Source organism: Borostomias antarcticus (assembly GCF_949987555.1).
Source record: "Borostomias antarcticus genome assembly, chromosome: 14".
NCBI classification, from domain to species: Eukaryota; Metazoa; Chordata; class Actinopteri; order Stomiiformes; family Stomiidae; genus Borostomias; species Borostomias antarcticus.
In genome coordinates, this window is record NC_140247.1 from 8,242,359 (window position 1) to 8,259,489 (window position 17,131).

Sequence of the window (17,131 nt, forward strand, 5' to 3'; positions counted from 1 at the left end):
CATATTTCATCACTGATATTTAGAGACAGACAGACAGACAGACAGACAGACAGACAGACAGACAGACAGACAGACAGATAAATAGATAGAGCACAACAACCACGACAGGCACTTTGCACTAGTCTACAAAAATGTGCAGTCGGAAGCCTGGAGTGCCCTGGTTATGATTGCTGAGGCACTCGTTTGCTCTTGGATGGTAGCTTCTCTGATGTATGCCAGAGTCCTTTAATATGTCCAGCAATCACACTGATCTCCAAAAGCTGTCCCTGATTGCATCTCAAACAGTGAATGGATTGGAGAAAATTGTAGATTATTAGTTTAAGTGCATATTCGATCTCCATTCAATTTCAGGGTTGGGCCTATATCTGTCTGTGGTAAACTGTGTACATTAATGTTCCTTCTGCAAAATATTGGCCTACTCTGAAGTTAGATTATGTACAGTGCAGTGGCAAAAAAATTGTGCTGCTCTTAATTAACTACGAATTCATTAATTTATAATTTTTTATCAAGAATAAATAAGTAAATAAAAAACGTTTCCGTTTTGAGCGATTCTGTCTATGCACCTATGGATGCTAAATTCTGAACCTGTCCTTTAAGGTCTTGCTTGGGCGTGTTGACCCATGAGCCCAAATGGTTCTCATTGCTCCACTGTTACCCATCCAGTGATCAGAGTCTGGCAGCGGAAGTGAGCAGGGATGAGGATGTGGAGAATCTGAATGGAATATGAATGGAGCATGAGCCTAGAGGCAAGTATCTGTATGTGAAGTAACCAGCTGAGGCTCATTCATCACTGATTAAATAGCTGAGTGATCACTGCTCAATTGCAGGTATCTGGAAACACAGAAGGACCATTAAGGCATCTAGTTGACTCGAGAGATTATAGACTGACCATTATAATGGTTGGTTGAATATTTCTCAATGTTTTGACCGTGAGCATGTTATGCTCTTTTTTCTGCTCTGTCTGAGAGGGGAAAAAAACAATTCTTAACGCTTAAGAGGGTGTTAAAGGAGCCAAATCATTAGTAATTATTGACTATTACAACAGTCCTCTATCACTGAACGTTTGAGTCAAATGGCCTATCCTCTGTCTCATCCTCACCTATCACTAGAGTGTATTCAAACGATGTAGATACTAATATACAGTCAGATTCTTTCAAAGTGGCTGTACTAAGGACAATGGGATCATCAGTTCTAGACCTTGATGTGCAAATTCTTCAATGACTTCCTTCAGCTTGAGGCATTTTAAGAGTTTTTCCTAGTGGCTAATTTAACTTGTTCAGTCAACCCTGTTCACTTTGCATAATCCACTAACTCTCTGACACAGTGGAGGATGTTTGTTTCAAAACAGGAAATTAATATTATAATAATCACATGAATATGAATACCCTAGGCTTCATACCACAACAAACACCTGACAATTCAGGACACACAAGAACACAATGTTTCTTATTCAACTGTGACTCTCCTCACAGGCCTGCCAGCCAAAACCATCCAGAGGTCACAGTACAGTATGTCCAAAATAACATGCCTGGGCTTTCCAGAACACAGGTACCAGAACCCCTCACCTGTCCTGCACTCCCTCCACTGGCTCCCCATGAACCAAATGGATCATCTTCAAGTTACTCATCCTTGTGTTCAAGGCCATTAACTGCCCTGATTCAACCTGCCTCTAGGATCTCCTCACCCCTCAATCCACACAAGCTGGCAACCATGGGAGAGTGCGCCCTCTCGTCCCTGGGACCACGTCAATGAGTGATTAAGGCCTCAGACCCTCGCTGTTTTTAAATCCAATCTTAAGACTCATCTCTTCCTCTCTGCTTTCCCCTAGAGTCCTTGGGCCTCATTCACCAACGAGAGTTAAGAATTTCTTAGGAAGAATTTCTTCTTAAACTTCACTTGAAAATAATCGGGGCCACAGCTCTCAGAACCGGTGCAGGACCAATATACAAAAACTTTGATCAATAATAAAGAAGGGTCCACACTCAAAACTATGTTTATGCTCTTTTAGGCTAAACACTGAAGAAGGCAGAGCCGAAACGCGTCTGTCAGGTCTGTCCACCATCATGAATTAAAAGAGCATAAACATAGTTTTGAGTGCGGACCCTTCTTAAACTTCACTTACACCGTTTCCAAGAACATTTTGGCATTCACCAATGTTCTCACATGTGAACATAATCTACAAACACAGAAGAGCAGTCTTAAGTAGGCTACGGACTATTTGTAGTAGTCCGGCTGGTCACACACACACCAGCTCACTCCCACACACACACACACACACACACACACACACACACACACACACACACACACACACACACCAGCTCAAGACTGGCGGTGAGGCTGTGGGAGTGTCTCACACACACGTGTAGGTCAAGTGAAGGGTCAGGTGAAGGTTAGGCGGGCGCAGCGCTGCCCCTGACCCCGTCCTGGTCAGGTGAAGGTCCTGGTCAGGTGAAGGTCCTGGTCAGGTGAAGGTCAGGCAGGCGCAGTGTGTGCCTGTGTGTCCGACTGCAGCGTTGCCCCTGACCCCGTCCTGGCCGGCTGAGGCCTGCATGGCCGACTGCAACATCTTCATTTTCAGCAGGAGCACGTCCAACAACTCCTCCTGGAGGTCCACGCCCACACACTCCCTGAGAGAGAGGGAAGGAGGGAGAGAACAGCAGAGAGAAGGAGGGAGACAGACAGAGGGAGGGAAGGAGGGAGAGAGGGAGAGAACAGCAGAGAGAAGGAGGGAGACAGACAGAGGGAGGGAAGGAGGGAGAGAGAGAAGGAGGGAGACCTAGACAGAGGGAGGGGTAGAGGTTCAGTGTATGACATAGAGAAACATCAGCTGAACAGAGAACGTGACAGATACAGTAAAAAGGAAACAGCATTCTCACATGTTGATGATGAGCGTGTCCGTGAGGTTGCCCAGCGACCAGGCTGCCTCGGAACGGAAGTTGGGCGATCGATCATCTAGTGGCGTTAGAATGTTGTTTGCTGTGTCCACCACAAACATCACATACCGCAATGACAAGACAGGAAGGTAGTGACATCATATCCCATACACTACACTTCAAGCAGTGGACTGAGATGGAGTGAGGGGGGTTGTGGGTTGTGTAGTCTGTGGTACAGTACCTCTCTGAATCAGGGGAACATAATATAGACTGCCAGGACCCTGACGGCTGCAGCCTTCACCAGAGAGTTGTCACTGTGGGTGCAGATAGGAGCCCTTGGGGGTAGTAGCGGTAGTAGCGGCTCGCATCCAGTTTAAAACTCTGGCGCTAACCTACAGGGCAATGAAAGGAACAGCCCCCTCCTACCTCCAGGCCATGGTCAAACCCTACATCCCCTCCCGACCGCTACGCTCTGCTACCTCAGGGCGACTGGTTGCCCCGTCACTCCGAGGCTCCTGCGGTCGATCGACACGGTCACGGCTCTTCTCTGTCCTGGCCCCGCAGTGGTGGAATGAGCTGCCCACTGATGTCAGGACAGCAGAGTCGCTGCCCATCTTTCGTCGCAGGCTCAAAACTCATCTCTTCAAGAAGTACTACAACAATCCTCCCACCTAAGCACTTATTATATTATATTGCACTGTACTTTAGATTGTGATTCTTGCACTTTGCCTTCAGCACTAGATTATGCTCTTAGTCACTTGTTTGTTTTAGAAAGAAGATGCACTTGTGAGTTCTGGCAAGTAGTAGTACATTGGCTCTTCCTACGTTAAATGCTATTATTGTTAGTCGCTTTGGATAAAAGCGTCTGCTAAATGACTGTAATGTAATGTAATGTAATGTAGTAACCTGACCCGCGGGATCTCAGCGCACCGTCTGCGGCATTCTGCACCACCACTCGCACGCCCATAGAGGGAGAAGTAATACTACTCATTGACCCACTGCTGTAGCCTTGTCTGGCACATTAGATGAGCTTATCTTGTTCTCCATCTGCTTGTAATTTAATTATTACAAACATAGCCTATCTACAGTATTTATCTCTGACGTCTGGGTCTATGTCTGTTAACTCATCTGGAACAAGGTATCGGGACAAGTAGAGGTTTAACACAGTAGGCTAGCTAATGTCAATGTCAATGTTATTTTATTTATATAGCACCATTCATACAAATTAATGAAGCACATAGTGCTTTACATAAAAGGAGAATGATAAAAACATAAATCATAAAAACTCTCTAACAACAGATTTAAAAGAAACAATCTAAGTAAAATAATGAAAAATTAAATGTAGTGTAAAATAGAAAAAAAAAAAAAAATCTAATTTAGAAACTAGGATATTAAGACAAGTAAATGTATGTGGTAAAAGAAAGGTTAAAAAGGTATGTTTTATGATCTCGCTTTAAAGTTTCCACGGTCCCAGACATGCTCAGGTCCTCTTAGTCCTGACTCTAAGACCTCCCCATTCCTCTTAGTCCTGGCTCTAGGACCTCCCCATGCCTCTTAGTCCTGGCTCTAGGACCTCCCCATTCCTCTTAGTCCTGGCTCTAGGACCTCCCCATGCCTCTTAGTCCTGGCTCTAGGACCTCCCCAGGCCTCTTAGTCCTGGCTCTAGGACCTCCCCAGGCCTCTTAGTCCTGGCTCTAGGACCTCCCCAGGCCTCTTAGTCCTGGCTCTAGGACCTCCCCAGGCCTCTTAGTCCTGGTTCTAGGACCTCCCCAGGCCTCTTAGTCCTGGCTCTAGGAACCATTAAAAGCTCAGTGCCAGAGGACCTGAGGGACCTACTGGGTGTATATTTTAAAGGATATCTGACATGTATTTAGGTGTTTGATTCTGTAATGACTTATAGACTAATAAAATAATCTTAAGATCTGTTCTAAAACTGACAAGTAACCATTGCAGTGATTTTTATACCGGTGTGATGTGAGCCCTCCTTCTGGTCTGTTAGAACACGTGCTGCAGCATTTTGAATCAGTCAGGAGTTGACTAATCACCTTTTTTGGTAGCCAGACAGGAGAGCGTTACAATACTCCAGCCTGCTAGTAATAAAAGCATGCATTAGTCTTTCGGTATCAGTCTAGGAGAGGAAAGGTTTCATCTTGGCAATGTTTCTTAGGAGATAAAATTAGGTCCTTATTGCATTCTTTATATGGACCTCAAAGCTAAGGTCAGAGTACAGCAATGATCCCACGGTATCTGCTTCTTAACAGATGCACAAAAAGCTTGCTTGTTTTATGTATTGCTTTTACCTTTTTGAACCCTAATATGAAGTGCTCACGCTATTAGCTTATACGGAACAGAACCACATGGATTTGTTATGACACTTTCAATATTTATTGAAACAAAGGAAAAATGGCTCTTGCAAGTAGGGCTGGGTTTAAAAAATCGATTCATCGATTCTGAATCAAATGATTCACAATCGATTCATAAATTCCAAAATCAATCTTTTATTTAATGAATGAATGAATAAATGAAGGAATGAATAGTTCATTCATTCATTCAATGATTCATTCATTCATTCATTTTTGGAAATCAGTATTGATACCCAGCCCTAGTATTGATGTGTTGCATAACTTGGCAGTCATGTAATTAAGGTTACAGCAAAAAAAAAAGTTTTTAGTAACACTAACCGAATCGATATTGAATCGAATCAAATCGAATGGAATTGAATCGTGATAATCGATTCTGAACCTTGTGAATCGGAATCGAATCGATACCCAGCCCTACTTGCAAGGCATCTTTCTCACAAGCCCGATGGGAAGCTGGCATAAGCTCAACAATAAGGCAAATGAAGAGCAGTGGATCAATCAGGAAGCATCAGGTTCAAAGCTACTTCCCTTCCCCCCCAACAGTCCTTGCTGACAGATGTAACAACATCATGTAAGATGCTACAAGAATACTTGTGTTGCCACTAGCACTGTATCCTTTCAATTGTGCTGCAACACTGAATGTGTTAAGGCATCCTGGTCTAGCCTCCCAGCACCCACCATTGTCCTTACTTATGCAAGAGAATCTGCCCTGGAGCAAACATTAGAATACAATGTAAAAATATGATCACATATTATCATGGCTCAACACACAGCAACACACAGTACTGAGACATGCTGTATGCACAGCAAAACTGATGCAGTTGTAATTTAGAGTATACTAACTTGTATTAACTTCCTGGCGTGATGGTTTAGCATCACAATGAAGGAGAGGCACTGCATGATCGCTCTGTTCTTTTGGAACTATTTAGTCACAACATTATTTCTTCAGCAGTTCAGGGAGTGTTGTCTTGAGATTACTGCCAAATAAACTCCCAAAGCCAATTTCATGAAAAGGAGAGACAGGAACAACATCAGCTGTGAACAGCGCTCACACTTTTAGACTAGGGCAACTGTCATGTAGGACTTGTGGGGGGAAAGGAAAGGGCTTGATGAGAACAACTGTATTGTTCTCATGTTGCCAGCCACCTGAGGATTCAAAGCTTTTGCTTCAACAGTAATTGCCTTGAAACATCCCCAACACCATCAGGAGAATATCCACACAGCTAGTGCGCAGTGGGGCTACAGCTTACAGCAAGCCTAGCTACAGCTTACAGCAAGCCAAGCAGCCTCACTGCTCTACCTAACATCTCTGCTCTGACTGCCGTCTAATGGGCCGGAGTGTGGAGCTTGTTTAGATTTTTTTTATTTTTTTATTTTTTTTGGGGGGGGGCTTAGACGATTGAGTGTTCTTGCAAAAGAAATCCAAGTGCAATGTCCATTCAGCAGATATGTGAGAGAAATCAGTCATTCAGCGATAATTCATACCCCTCTGGCTCTGCTTGTTTAAATAGTAAAGTCATAAATAGTGAGGCATCATGAATGCTTGGTAAATTCATTCACAGAGGGCATGGGCTAAGAATAGAGAAGTAAACAAAGGTTTAAAAAGAAATTAAGTAAAAAAGAAATAAATAATAAGAATTTCCATGACGAGACTGTGAAGACTGCGGAGGAAAATAAAGATATTTCATAAAATGTTTTACAGTAATAGTGAAATCTTAAAGAGAGCTCAAAGAACAAGGCCAGATTCCTTCATCAGGGAAGAGAAACCTAATCTTAGGAACATGGCACAACAGACTAATTACAGGGCCAATGTGAAAATTATATACCATCTCCCTGATAATTGGATCTCAAAGGCTGAATATGAAGAATATGTAAATGTGGTGTATAAGGGTTGAAATAATTTATACTGTAGGAGCTTATATCTATGCATTGGCCTCCTTTGTGCCTAAAAAGAAAATTATGTGAAGAGAGTTATCCATTAAACTAGTGTGGTTTAGTACATAACTTAGTTTAATGTGGCATGCACCAGGCAGAATTGTGATATGCTTCTGTCTGGACACAGAGAGAGAGAGAGAGAGAAAGAGAGAGAGGGAGAGAGAGAGAGAGAGAGAGAGAGGGAGAGAGAGAGAGAGATAGATAGAGAGAGAGAGAGAGAGAGAGAGAGAGAGAGATACTATAACAGTCTTTGCCTTTATCTTGAGCTTACGTCTTCATGTTCATTCAAGTAAAAGTTATTTTAACATTTTAGATCCCTTCACCCTCATTGTACAGAGCTGAAGGGTTTAAAGGTGTAGTTTGGTACTGTATTTTATTTATGATCATATACAACGGTCCTTATCATTTTTTGAACAGACTGTGCAATATCACTTGAGATATTATTGCTCATTGCTCATGTCACAGCTAACCATATAATGAATCTATGTGTACAGTAGACATTCATTATAGGGTTAGTTGTGACTTAGCTGTGACATGAGCAATGAGCACTAATATCTCAAGAGTGCACATTCTGTCAAGATTGTTATATGGACCGTTGTATATGATCATAAATAACCTTATACTGTAAAACGGCTTATGATGCTAAATACCAAACTAGTCCTTTAAGTGTGATCCATAACAGGGCATGGCAAGGCCACACAAGGCTCATCTACACTGACCCTTACATTTAGAGGAGCCACAACAGCCAGCACTTTACTGCTGTGCAACATTGCCTTTTATGTTTCAACTCATCTATCACTGAATTAGGGAACATAATTCACTGGTACTGTAATCACAACTCAACAGTCTGTAGACAATCAATTACTCAGTTGAACGTTGAAAGAAATCTTGTGCCCACAACAGTATAAATGATCCTGAAGGCAAGCATGTTTTTCAGTAAAATGTAATTCGGTGAGCTCAGGGACAACATGAATAATACAAATAATTACACAGAAGTGGTTCAAAAAATTTTCTTTTCACATTATTAGTGAAGCTTTAATCATGTAATTTGACAATTTTCTGGAGTCATTCATGTGCATCCTAATGCAGACATATCAGCCACTGCTATCTGGCCCAAATCTCTATGATTCCAGGTTCAACCGCCGGTAACATAAGATTCTACAAGCTTGAAAAATATTAAAGTAGCACATGCATAAAAGTGGGTGTGGTCATGAGTAGTTAGTTGATTGTACCAGCAACTCTGGTACAGTATGTGGATGAGTCCAAATAGTAAAATTTTGTGTGTTCACTTAGCGCCATCCAGACTAGATTTATTGAATTATCCATTTGATTCCAACTTCATCACAGTCCTACAGTACATTCTGTTCCTCTAGGCCAAAGAACTCTCGTTTCCCCATGTCCTGTCTCTGTTTTGTAATTGATGGCTGTAGAGGAAGGGATGACCGATGGTAGCTAGTCATAGACTCTGCCCCTATTTTCACTGTGTTGTCTGATCTTTGACTATCTGTCGAGTTGGACAGCTGTTTGGCCATATCTCTCAAGGCTCATCAATCAGTTTGCAGCAGCAGAAGGGATGGGCATTGTTATCTGTGTTATCTGTGTCAGTTTCTCAACATCTTCAGACAGATCACCCTCACAGTCTAATCGGTATTAGTTCACATCCACATGACGCTATTTACCATATTTACCAGTGAGTCCAAATGAAGAGCGTGTAAGTGCAATGCCGATTGAAGGTGAGAGTGATTGATTACTAATGCCTGGCAAGTTACCACGTGAGCTAATTGAGATGGCGATAGACTTGAAAGAAAGAAGCCACATATTTGTACTGTATTTCTGTGCCTTTGTTGAGTCTGGCTTTTTTCTTATAAGATGTTTAATTCCTCAAACCATTCCAACAGATTGTTCTACAAGGCACCTGTGCACTTCCCTTTGGTAGACTTAATACAATCCCTGCTCATCGTGAGTGCACTAAGATTACCATGTGTGAGTGGAGTGGCTAAGAGCTGATTTTAGGCAGAATCGTTCAGTTAGTGATACAAGCATGAAAATTGGCATGAGCAGTCTTCATGGGTCACTTAACAAGAAAATGGTCCAAGCCAACTTGAATTTTCAAGATGTCGGCCATTATTCAAGATGGCTGCCACGTTAGTGGAACAATTAAGTGATGTAATTGTTTAGTAGGTGATATAGGCATGAAAATTAGCATGGGCAGTCTCCCTGAGTCACTTAATGAGAAAATGTTCCCAGCCCATTAAAATTAATTATTAAAACATGTCCATATGTTTATCTTCAGTAGACTCGACTACTGTAACGGTGAGTCCTCACTAAGACTAAGAAAGTGGATTCAATCACTTCAGTTCTGAGGTCTTTACACTGGTTTCCTGTCTGTCAATGAATTGACTTTAAAATACTGCTGTTAGTTTATAAAGCACTGAATTGTTTAGGGACAAAATATATTTCTGATCTGCTGCTACGTTATGAACCACCCAGACCTCTCAGGTCGTCTGGCACAGGCCTGCTTTCTGTCCCCAGAGTTAAAACAAAACCTGGAGAAGCAGCGTTCAGTTTTTATGCTCCACATATCTGCAAGCTTCCAGAAAACTGCAGGTCTGCTGCAACTCTCAGTTCTTTCAAATCAAGACTGAAGACTTTTCTTCTGCTGCTGCTTTTTATTAAATCAAATAATATTAATCCGTACGCTGCACTGTAACTTTTATTCTTGTATTTTATTTTTCAGGCATTTTGTTTTAAATGTCCTTTTATAATGTGTTTCTTGTGCTTTATCTTGATGCTTTTAATGTCTCATGTAAAGCACTTTGAATTGCCTTGTTGCTGAAATGTGCTATACAAATAAGAATAAATGCCTTGCCTTGCCTATAACTGTCAATCATTCTTTGATGGGCAATTAAAACGGTAAAGCAAAAAGGTCAGACGTCAGCAAGGCAACACTGCAAATTAATTCAGCCAGCTAATACGTCCTATACAAAATCAATAGCACATTGTGGGGTCCTGTCTACTGCACATTCTAAAAGGTAAGTGATCATGTTCCATAATTACACATGCAATTACTAATCTCCCACAATGCATTGTTTGCTTGTGGGTGGCAGCTGATGTACTATCCTCTGTCTAAGTCGAATAGAAAAGGCTACAGAGACAGGAAGGCCTACATTTAGATCAACCGCATGTTCCTGACTTGGGAGGCTTTTAGTGCTTTGTGGTGTTTTTATCATTTAGTTACTGTACCTTTCTTATCAAGTATTGTTTTGTTTACATCTAACTGTACTGTAGACTATAGCCTTTGTGTTATTTTATGATTTATACAGTATCAAATATGTCTAAATGTCAAGGTGGGTGGCATGCACTAGACATATCACATAGTGAGTGCATTCTCTGCCTCACAGAAATGACTAGCCTCCCCTACAGCAGGTGGTCTGAGCGTTGTAAGAGAGTTTTTATCTTGTGACCTTCTGAGCTATCATAAAAAAACAAGTCTGTAGGAGAGACCCCCAAGCACAGAGGCAATAATTCATGACGGATCTCAGTTCTAGACCCGAGCATTAAACTCAATTGCACTCAGAGCGCAGCAGCAAAAACCCACTCAACCCTTACGGGTTTTAAGTCACAACATCACCAGACAAACCAACTGAATGACGCCCAAGGCCATAGTAGTTCAGTCTGTTGCCGATATGACCAGACTGCTGAGTGTTGAGCTTTCATGCAGCATTTCTACCCTCACTAAAATGGAACTTGTCACGTTAAGAAAATGCCAAGCTTTCACAAAGCCAACACATTGGTTCCCCTCTTCTCAGAATCATGACTCTAATAACACTCATGAACTTGCATACGCTATTCCTCTAATTATTTAAACATCAAACAGGAAGGAGTTCAAGAGCAAGCCTGAGGGGAGTGAGACAGCAATCATTATTGCCACCTTCAGGAAGATGAATGGGTCAACAATGTGGAGGCGACCTGCCTAACGGGCCAGGAAACAAAACAGGAGTCATCTCAGTCTGAACTAACCCTGTGAATCTGAAAAGCTCCCAGTGTACTTTGTAGAAGTCCACATTCACTCTAGGGGATGGTCTCAAAGTGCTCACACTTTGAACTGCCAAGACGTTGGTGCTTCGGAACTCAAACACTGTGATGAATTGGAAGAGATACTGGCTTGATCAAAGCTGAACCCTGCTGACGACAGCATCACAACGAATCCCGTTCTGACATAATGAGGAACTCAAAAAAGCCCTCTAATTGCCTCAATATATCCTGCACACACCATAATATTTTTTTTTTTTTTTTTGCCATAAATGGGCAAAACTGAAGTTTCAAATCCTCGACATACTCAGCCTGTCTGTGTCAACATCCGATCAAAATGGACGTCTGCCCATCACACTCTGTCGGTTCCCTTAGCCGAGTGTTTGTTCTCAGGCTTGTTGAAAACATCAGTAGCAGCAGTCAGTTGACCTTGTCAATTCTTGAGAGGTGTTGTACAACAGTGTTGACCAAGCTGGGAAACCGACCCCCTCAATACGAGCATTGGTTTCCTTGCCTAGTGTTTGTGCTGTGTATTCATGTCTGTTAGTAGAAATGGCCGGCTAGGCATATTATTGACTGGATTAATGACATTATTCCTGCCCGTAATCTATATCTCCTGTCCTTCAGTCCTTATAACAAATACCACAACAGAGCATCTGCAGAATTAAGAGTCTTTGTTACGTACGGTACACTGGCCTCATTTAGATATTGGTTTTGTTGAGATTGATCACTCAGGATTTTGCTTGGTAGAATTTGCTAAATGAGACCGAAGTTGATAGAACAACATATGATAAAGCTTCCTTACATAAATTGTAATCCTTTTTAATTGCATGCAATCCATTTAGAAGCTGGATGTTGGCAGTTTCTCACAGCTAACTTTTACACAGGAGACAGTGGATTAGATTTTGAGCTGCTGTTGCTGCTTAAGCCAAGAGTGTAACCAGAGTCAGTAATGTTGAGGCTGACAATAGACTTAAGTCCTTCAGAGCGTTACAACAATGTAGACATGGGTACATAAACAGCCCAGTTTGAACTTCTGGTGTCCCACAACACTGCACATTACAGTTTGGCATTGTTTACACCCAATTAATAACTTTGCTGAACAAGATTTCAGGCAGTGCCTATTGATTCAATGTTATTAAAAACCCCAGCGGTGCCCCACACCTCTCCCAGGCCCAGCCTGCAGACTGTTAAACAGGGAGCCCCTGCTGTCTGCTCCTTTCATTTGGACCGTTTGCTGTCAATATTGATTAGCTCTCCTTTATATTCTCTTCAGGGGTCTGTCTATGAAGCGCTCCACTGTAAGTCATTGCTCACCCACACGTCAATTAGACTAAGAGAGCAGCATTCTGTCTCAATGAGAGGAGATGGTTTGGGAAGTCGTAGAGTTTGACACCACAGTGGAAGATTCTGCAGGAGTTGTTCTGAAGTAGTTATTAATGAGAGGATATGACAATGCTAGCATCTAGACGGACAGCAAACAAGACTAATAATTGTATAGTTGAACCGAAAAAGCAATTGCATCATGAGGTAGACAAGAATTACAGTAGTAAAAAAATTATGGCAGTGAAAATATTGAGAGGCATAAGTGTTCAAAGAACTACAAATGAAAATCAGTTACTGTGTTTTGATTTCCTTCAGTTGGAGATAGTTCAAACATTATTTTCTGCTTTCCATAAGCTTGCCTATCCTTAGAGAAATGTATACTTTTCTCATAATGGAATCGATCTGGGAGTTAGGTTGGGTAACTCTTTACAATAGATATTCATTCAAATTGTTGATTATGCTTGAACAAGCCACATATTTTGACCTCAGATCAAAATTGACCTTTCGCAAAACCCCTCCCCCAAACGGTCATTGTCCAATCCTACCTTAGCAACCATCACTAAGAAGGCCTGCCAAACCTTTTTGCTTGGTGCAAGATGGAAACAGTGTGCCTACGACATCTGCAAATCCAAGGTCAAAACAAACTTTACCAATTGAGCTTGTTAATATTCTGTGTTAGTCAAGATGGGTCCATTCTTTTTTTTACAGACTGTAAAGAGATGGAAAACAGTTCCTAATGGTCATTTGAATGAGCCTCAGAGCCCTAGAGCGTGACACTGTGTGTCTGGCCTCCCGAGTGTGGCACAAGCAAACAGCGTGAAGGGGCTCCATATCACCAGCACAAGGCTGTACTCAACTACAAATGCAGGAGGCTGCTCTGTCCTACCATCAGTGAAATTCAAACACATGAAAAATAGCCATCTCCAAGGTGTGTGGACCATAGGTGTATATATAGGGATGGTGGATGTGCATGAAGACGTGGTTGTATAACCGGTGGATCAATCTATTGATCAAACTCAGTTTGACTCGGTCAAAAACGTGCAAGATAGCCTACTAACAAATATTAAGTAACTTTGCTGCAAATGCAGTGTTGAGTTAAGTTGAGATGCCTGGTAATGAGACTAAGACAACCGAACAAGAATCTCAAAGGTCTTCGAGATCACAGATCAAGAAAGATGCCGAAACAAGTGATAATGCGATTATGGTGGAATATACATAGAATTGGAGAAATGTGTTAAAAATAAAAACACTCCAAAAGGGTTAAGAAAATCGAACAAACCATATTGGAATGAAGTGTTGCAAAAGTCATGGGATCTTTTAAGAGTTGCAGAAAAGAAATTCCTTAGGTGTAAAAACAAAGAACAGAGGGCTGAGTTGAGAATTTAATTTAAAGAAAGTCAAGCTGAATTTGATAGAAGGTTCCGTGCTGTGAAGCGGACGTTTGACCGAGGACTGTCATTATATATTGAGCAACTGCATACTTATAGGCCACAAAAATTCTGGAATGAAATTAATAAACTGGGCCCTAATAAGAAGAAAGATCCCTATGGAGGTAACATTGGAGAATGGAGAGTGCTGTTCTGACATAGGGGTAGTATTACAAAAGTGGGAGAACAATTTTGCAGATTTGTTTTCCGGATGTAACCATTCTTCATTTAATGATGGCTTTTTGGAAGAAATTAGTAGCCTAAAGAAGGCAATGGAGGAGGAGATGTATGCAGAAAACTATAATTTTAATTTGTATTTAAATGTCAATTTAACTATTGAGGTGGTAAAGAAAGTGGTTGAAAAAGCAAAATTAAGAAAAGCTGTCGGAATTGATGAAATTTCAAATGAAGTTTTGAAATCACCTGAGTTACTTCAAAGCTTATATCAATTGTTTCAATTATGTTTTGATAGAGGCATTGTTCCTTCCATGTGGTACAAAAGTATTATAAAGCCTATTCCAAAGTCATCCAAAAGTGACCCAAAACTACCACTTAGCTATAGAGGCATAAGTCTCATTAGCAATGTATGTAAACTGTATTCTTCACTTTTAAATAACAGACTTGTAGACCATCTTGAAAGGTCTGGCCTACTCGTTGACGAACAGAATGGCTTTCGTAAAGCAAGATCTTGTATTGACCATATCTATTCAGTCACGTCTATTGTAAGAGCAAGACTCCAAGGAAATGAATCAACATATGCATGTTTTATAGATTTTCAGAAAGCGTTCGACTGGGTTAACAGGGAGCTCCTTGAATATAGATTATTAACATCTGGTGTGAATGGGAAACGTTACGCTGCTATTAAGGCTCTTTATTTGGCTCTATGTTGCTTGTGTCCAGGTGAACGACTTTAAAACAGAATGGTTTCCAACAAATTTTAGTGTGAAGCAAGGTGATGTGTTGTCACCAACGTTGTTCTCCATATATGTAAATGACTTGTTCTCATGTTCTCATGTAAAGCACCTTGAATTGCCCTGTGGCTGAAATGTGCTATATAAATAAACTTGCCTTGCCTTGCCTTGCCTTGCCTTGGCTCTTAAGATCAGAAACGCCAGGTTGGGAATTAAAGTTGATGATATGATTGTAAGTATACTTTTGTATGGTGATTATATAATTTTACTAGCTGAATGTGAACAAGATTTGCAAAATATGCTTAATATTGTTACTGATTGGTGTTGGAAGTGGAGACTTGTTGTAAACAAAGATAAAACACAAATTGTTCATTTCAGGAAAACTTCTGTTAAGAGGACTTCATTCAGTTTTAAGTTTGGGACAATAGATCTGCTATATACTGAACAATATAAATATCTTGGCCTGACTTTAGATGAACATTTGACCTTCAAGGAAGGCATACGAGTTTTAACTGATTCTGCTGGTAGAGCCTTGGGGTCAGTATTGAATAAAGTCAAAGCCTGCAAGGACCTAGGATACCACACTTACACTCAATTATATCAATCTTGTGTATGTGCTGCTTCAGACTATGCTTCGAGTGTGTGGGGGTTCCATAAAAATGTAGGATCTGACGTTATTCAAAATAGAGCAATTCGATCATTTCTCGGAGTCCATAAACTCACTCCAATCCTGGCTATCAATGGAGATATGGGATGGATCCCTCCTAATATTAGACATAGATGTGAGGACTTGCGGCTTTGGAATAGACTTATAAACATGTCTGACCATAGGATCACGAAAATAATATTTAATTGGGACATGGCCAATGGTTTCCCTTGGATCAGCGAAGTAAAATCTTTATTCTTTACAAATAATTCATACATTATTTATTTAAATAGATTACCATGTAATATTTCAGATATGCAGAATCAGATGTTTCTTAAATATAAAGAAAGCTGGTCTGTTTATATATGGTACAAACCTAAACTAAGAACTTTTTGTCTTATTAAAAATAATTACAGTCCAGAACCTTATGTTACACAAAACTTATCAAAAGACTTTCTGTGCACAGCTCCATTCTGGAACATTGCCTCTGGCCATAGAAACTGGTCAATTTGTCGGTACTCCTGAAGCTGAAAGATTATGTTTATTATGTGATTTGAAGGAAATCGAAAATGAAATCCACTTTCTTTTCTATTGCCCATTGTAATCTGAAATATGAGATGTATTTTTTCATAAAATGTCATCTATTTGTGATGATTTTTTCTGGCTAGATGATTATAAAAGACTTGATATATGCTTTAGGAAATGTACTTTCCACTTGGCGGAGTTCATTTGTAAAGCATGGGAAAAAAGGCAGACTACTTTGTATGTATGAACTGAGCTTGAGAAAATGGATTGTTCTTTATTTTGTTACGCTTTTATTCTATGGATTTATTCTACATGTAATTTACTGTATTAATGTGTCTTGTAAGCCCATGTGGGCTGGGCACCTTTTGGTGCATGACACAGGAAATAAACCAATATCATATCATGTATATTACATATCAAAGTCAACGAAGTAAAACGCTGGCAGGGTTGTACTGAACACCCTTTATAAATACCCTGCTTTCATGGTGAGATGACTTCCGGAAGATTATAGAGTCCTCATCACATCCCTATCCCTTACAGAGAGTGCAATCAGGATTCGGCACAGCAATTATTAGCACAATTTATCCTGATGAGTGATTATGACATGTCAGCAGAGTTGATTAGTACTGATGCTGAGATACATATTTGCCAAACACCTGCTGCTTCTGATTACTGTGGGCTCAGAAGGAAGCACCGTTCCAAATCAGAGTTCTTGACATTTCACGATGATACCATTTGCTTAATATAAAACTTTGTCCACAGTATATCAAAAGCTGATTTCCGTGTGTATCCCTGCGACGAACAACACCTGTGTGCTGCAGAGTACATCTCTCTGGACAGACGGCCATCAGCCATGTGACATGACTCTACAGGCTCTGTACTGATGGCCCTCAGCCATGTGACATGACTACAGGTGAAGAGAAAAGCACATGGTCGTTCTGCCTACAGACCCTTCATCATCCTCCACACTGTTGTCTTCTTACAGGCTCTAGTTGTCATCAGTATGGCTACCTGCCATGTTTTTGTCCAATGTTTTGAAGATAGGTTTCTTAGATCTCAAAGATCTCAAACCAGGCCAGGCCCAGCCTGGCTT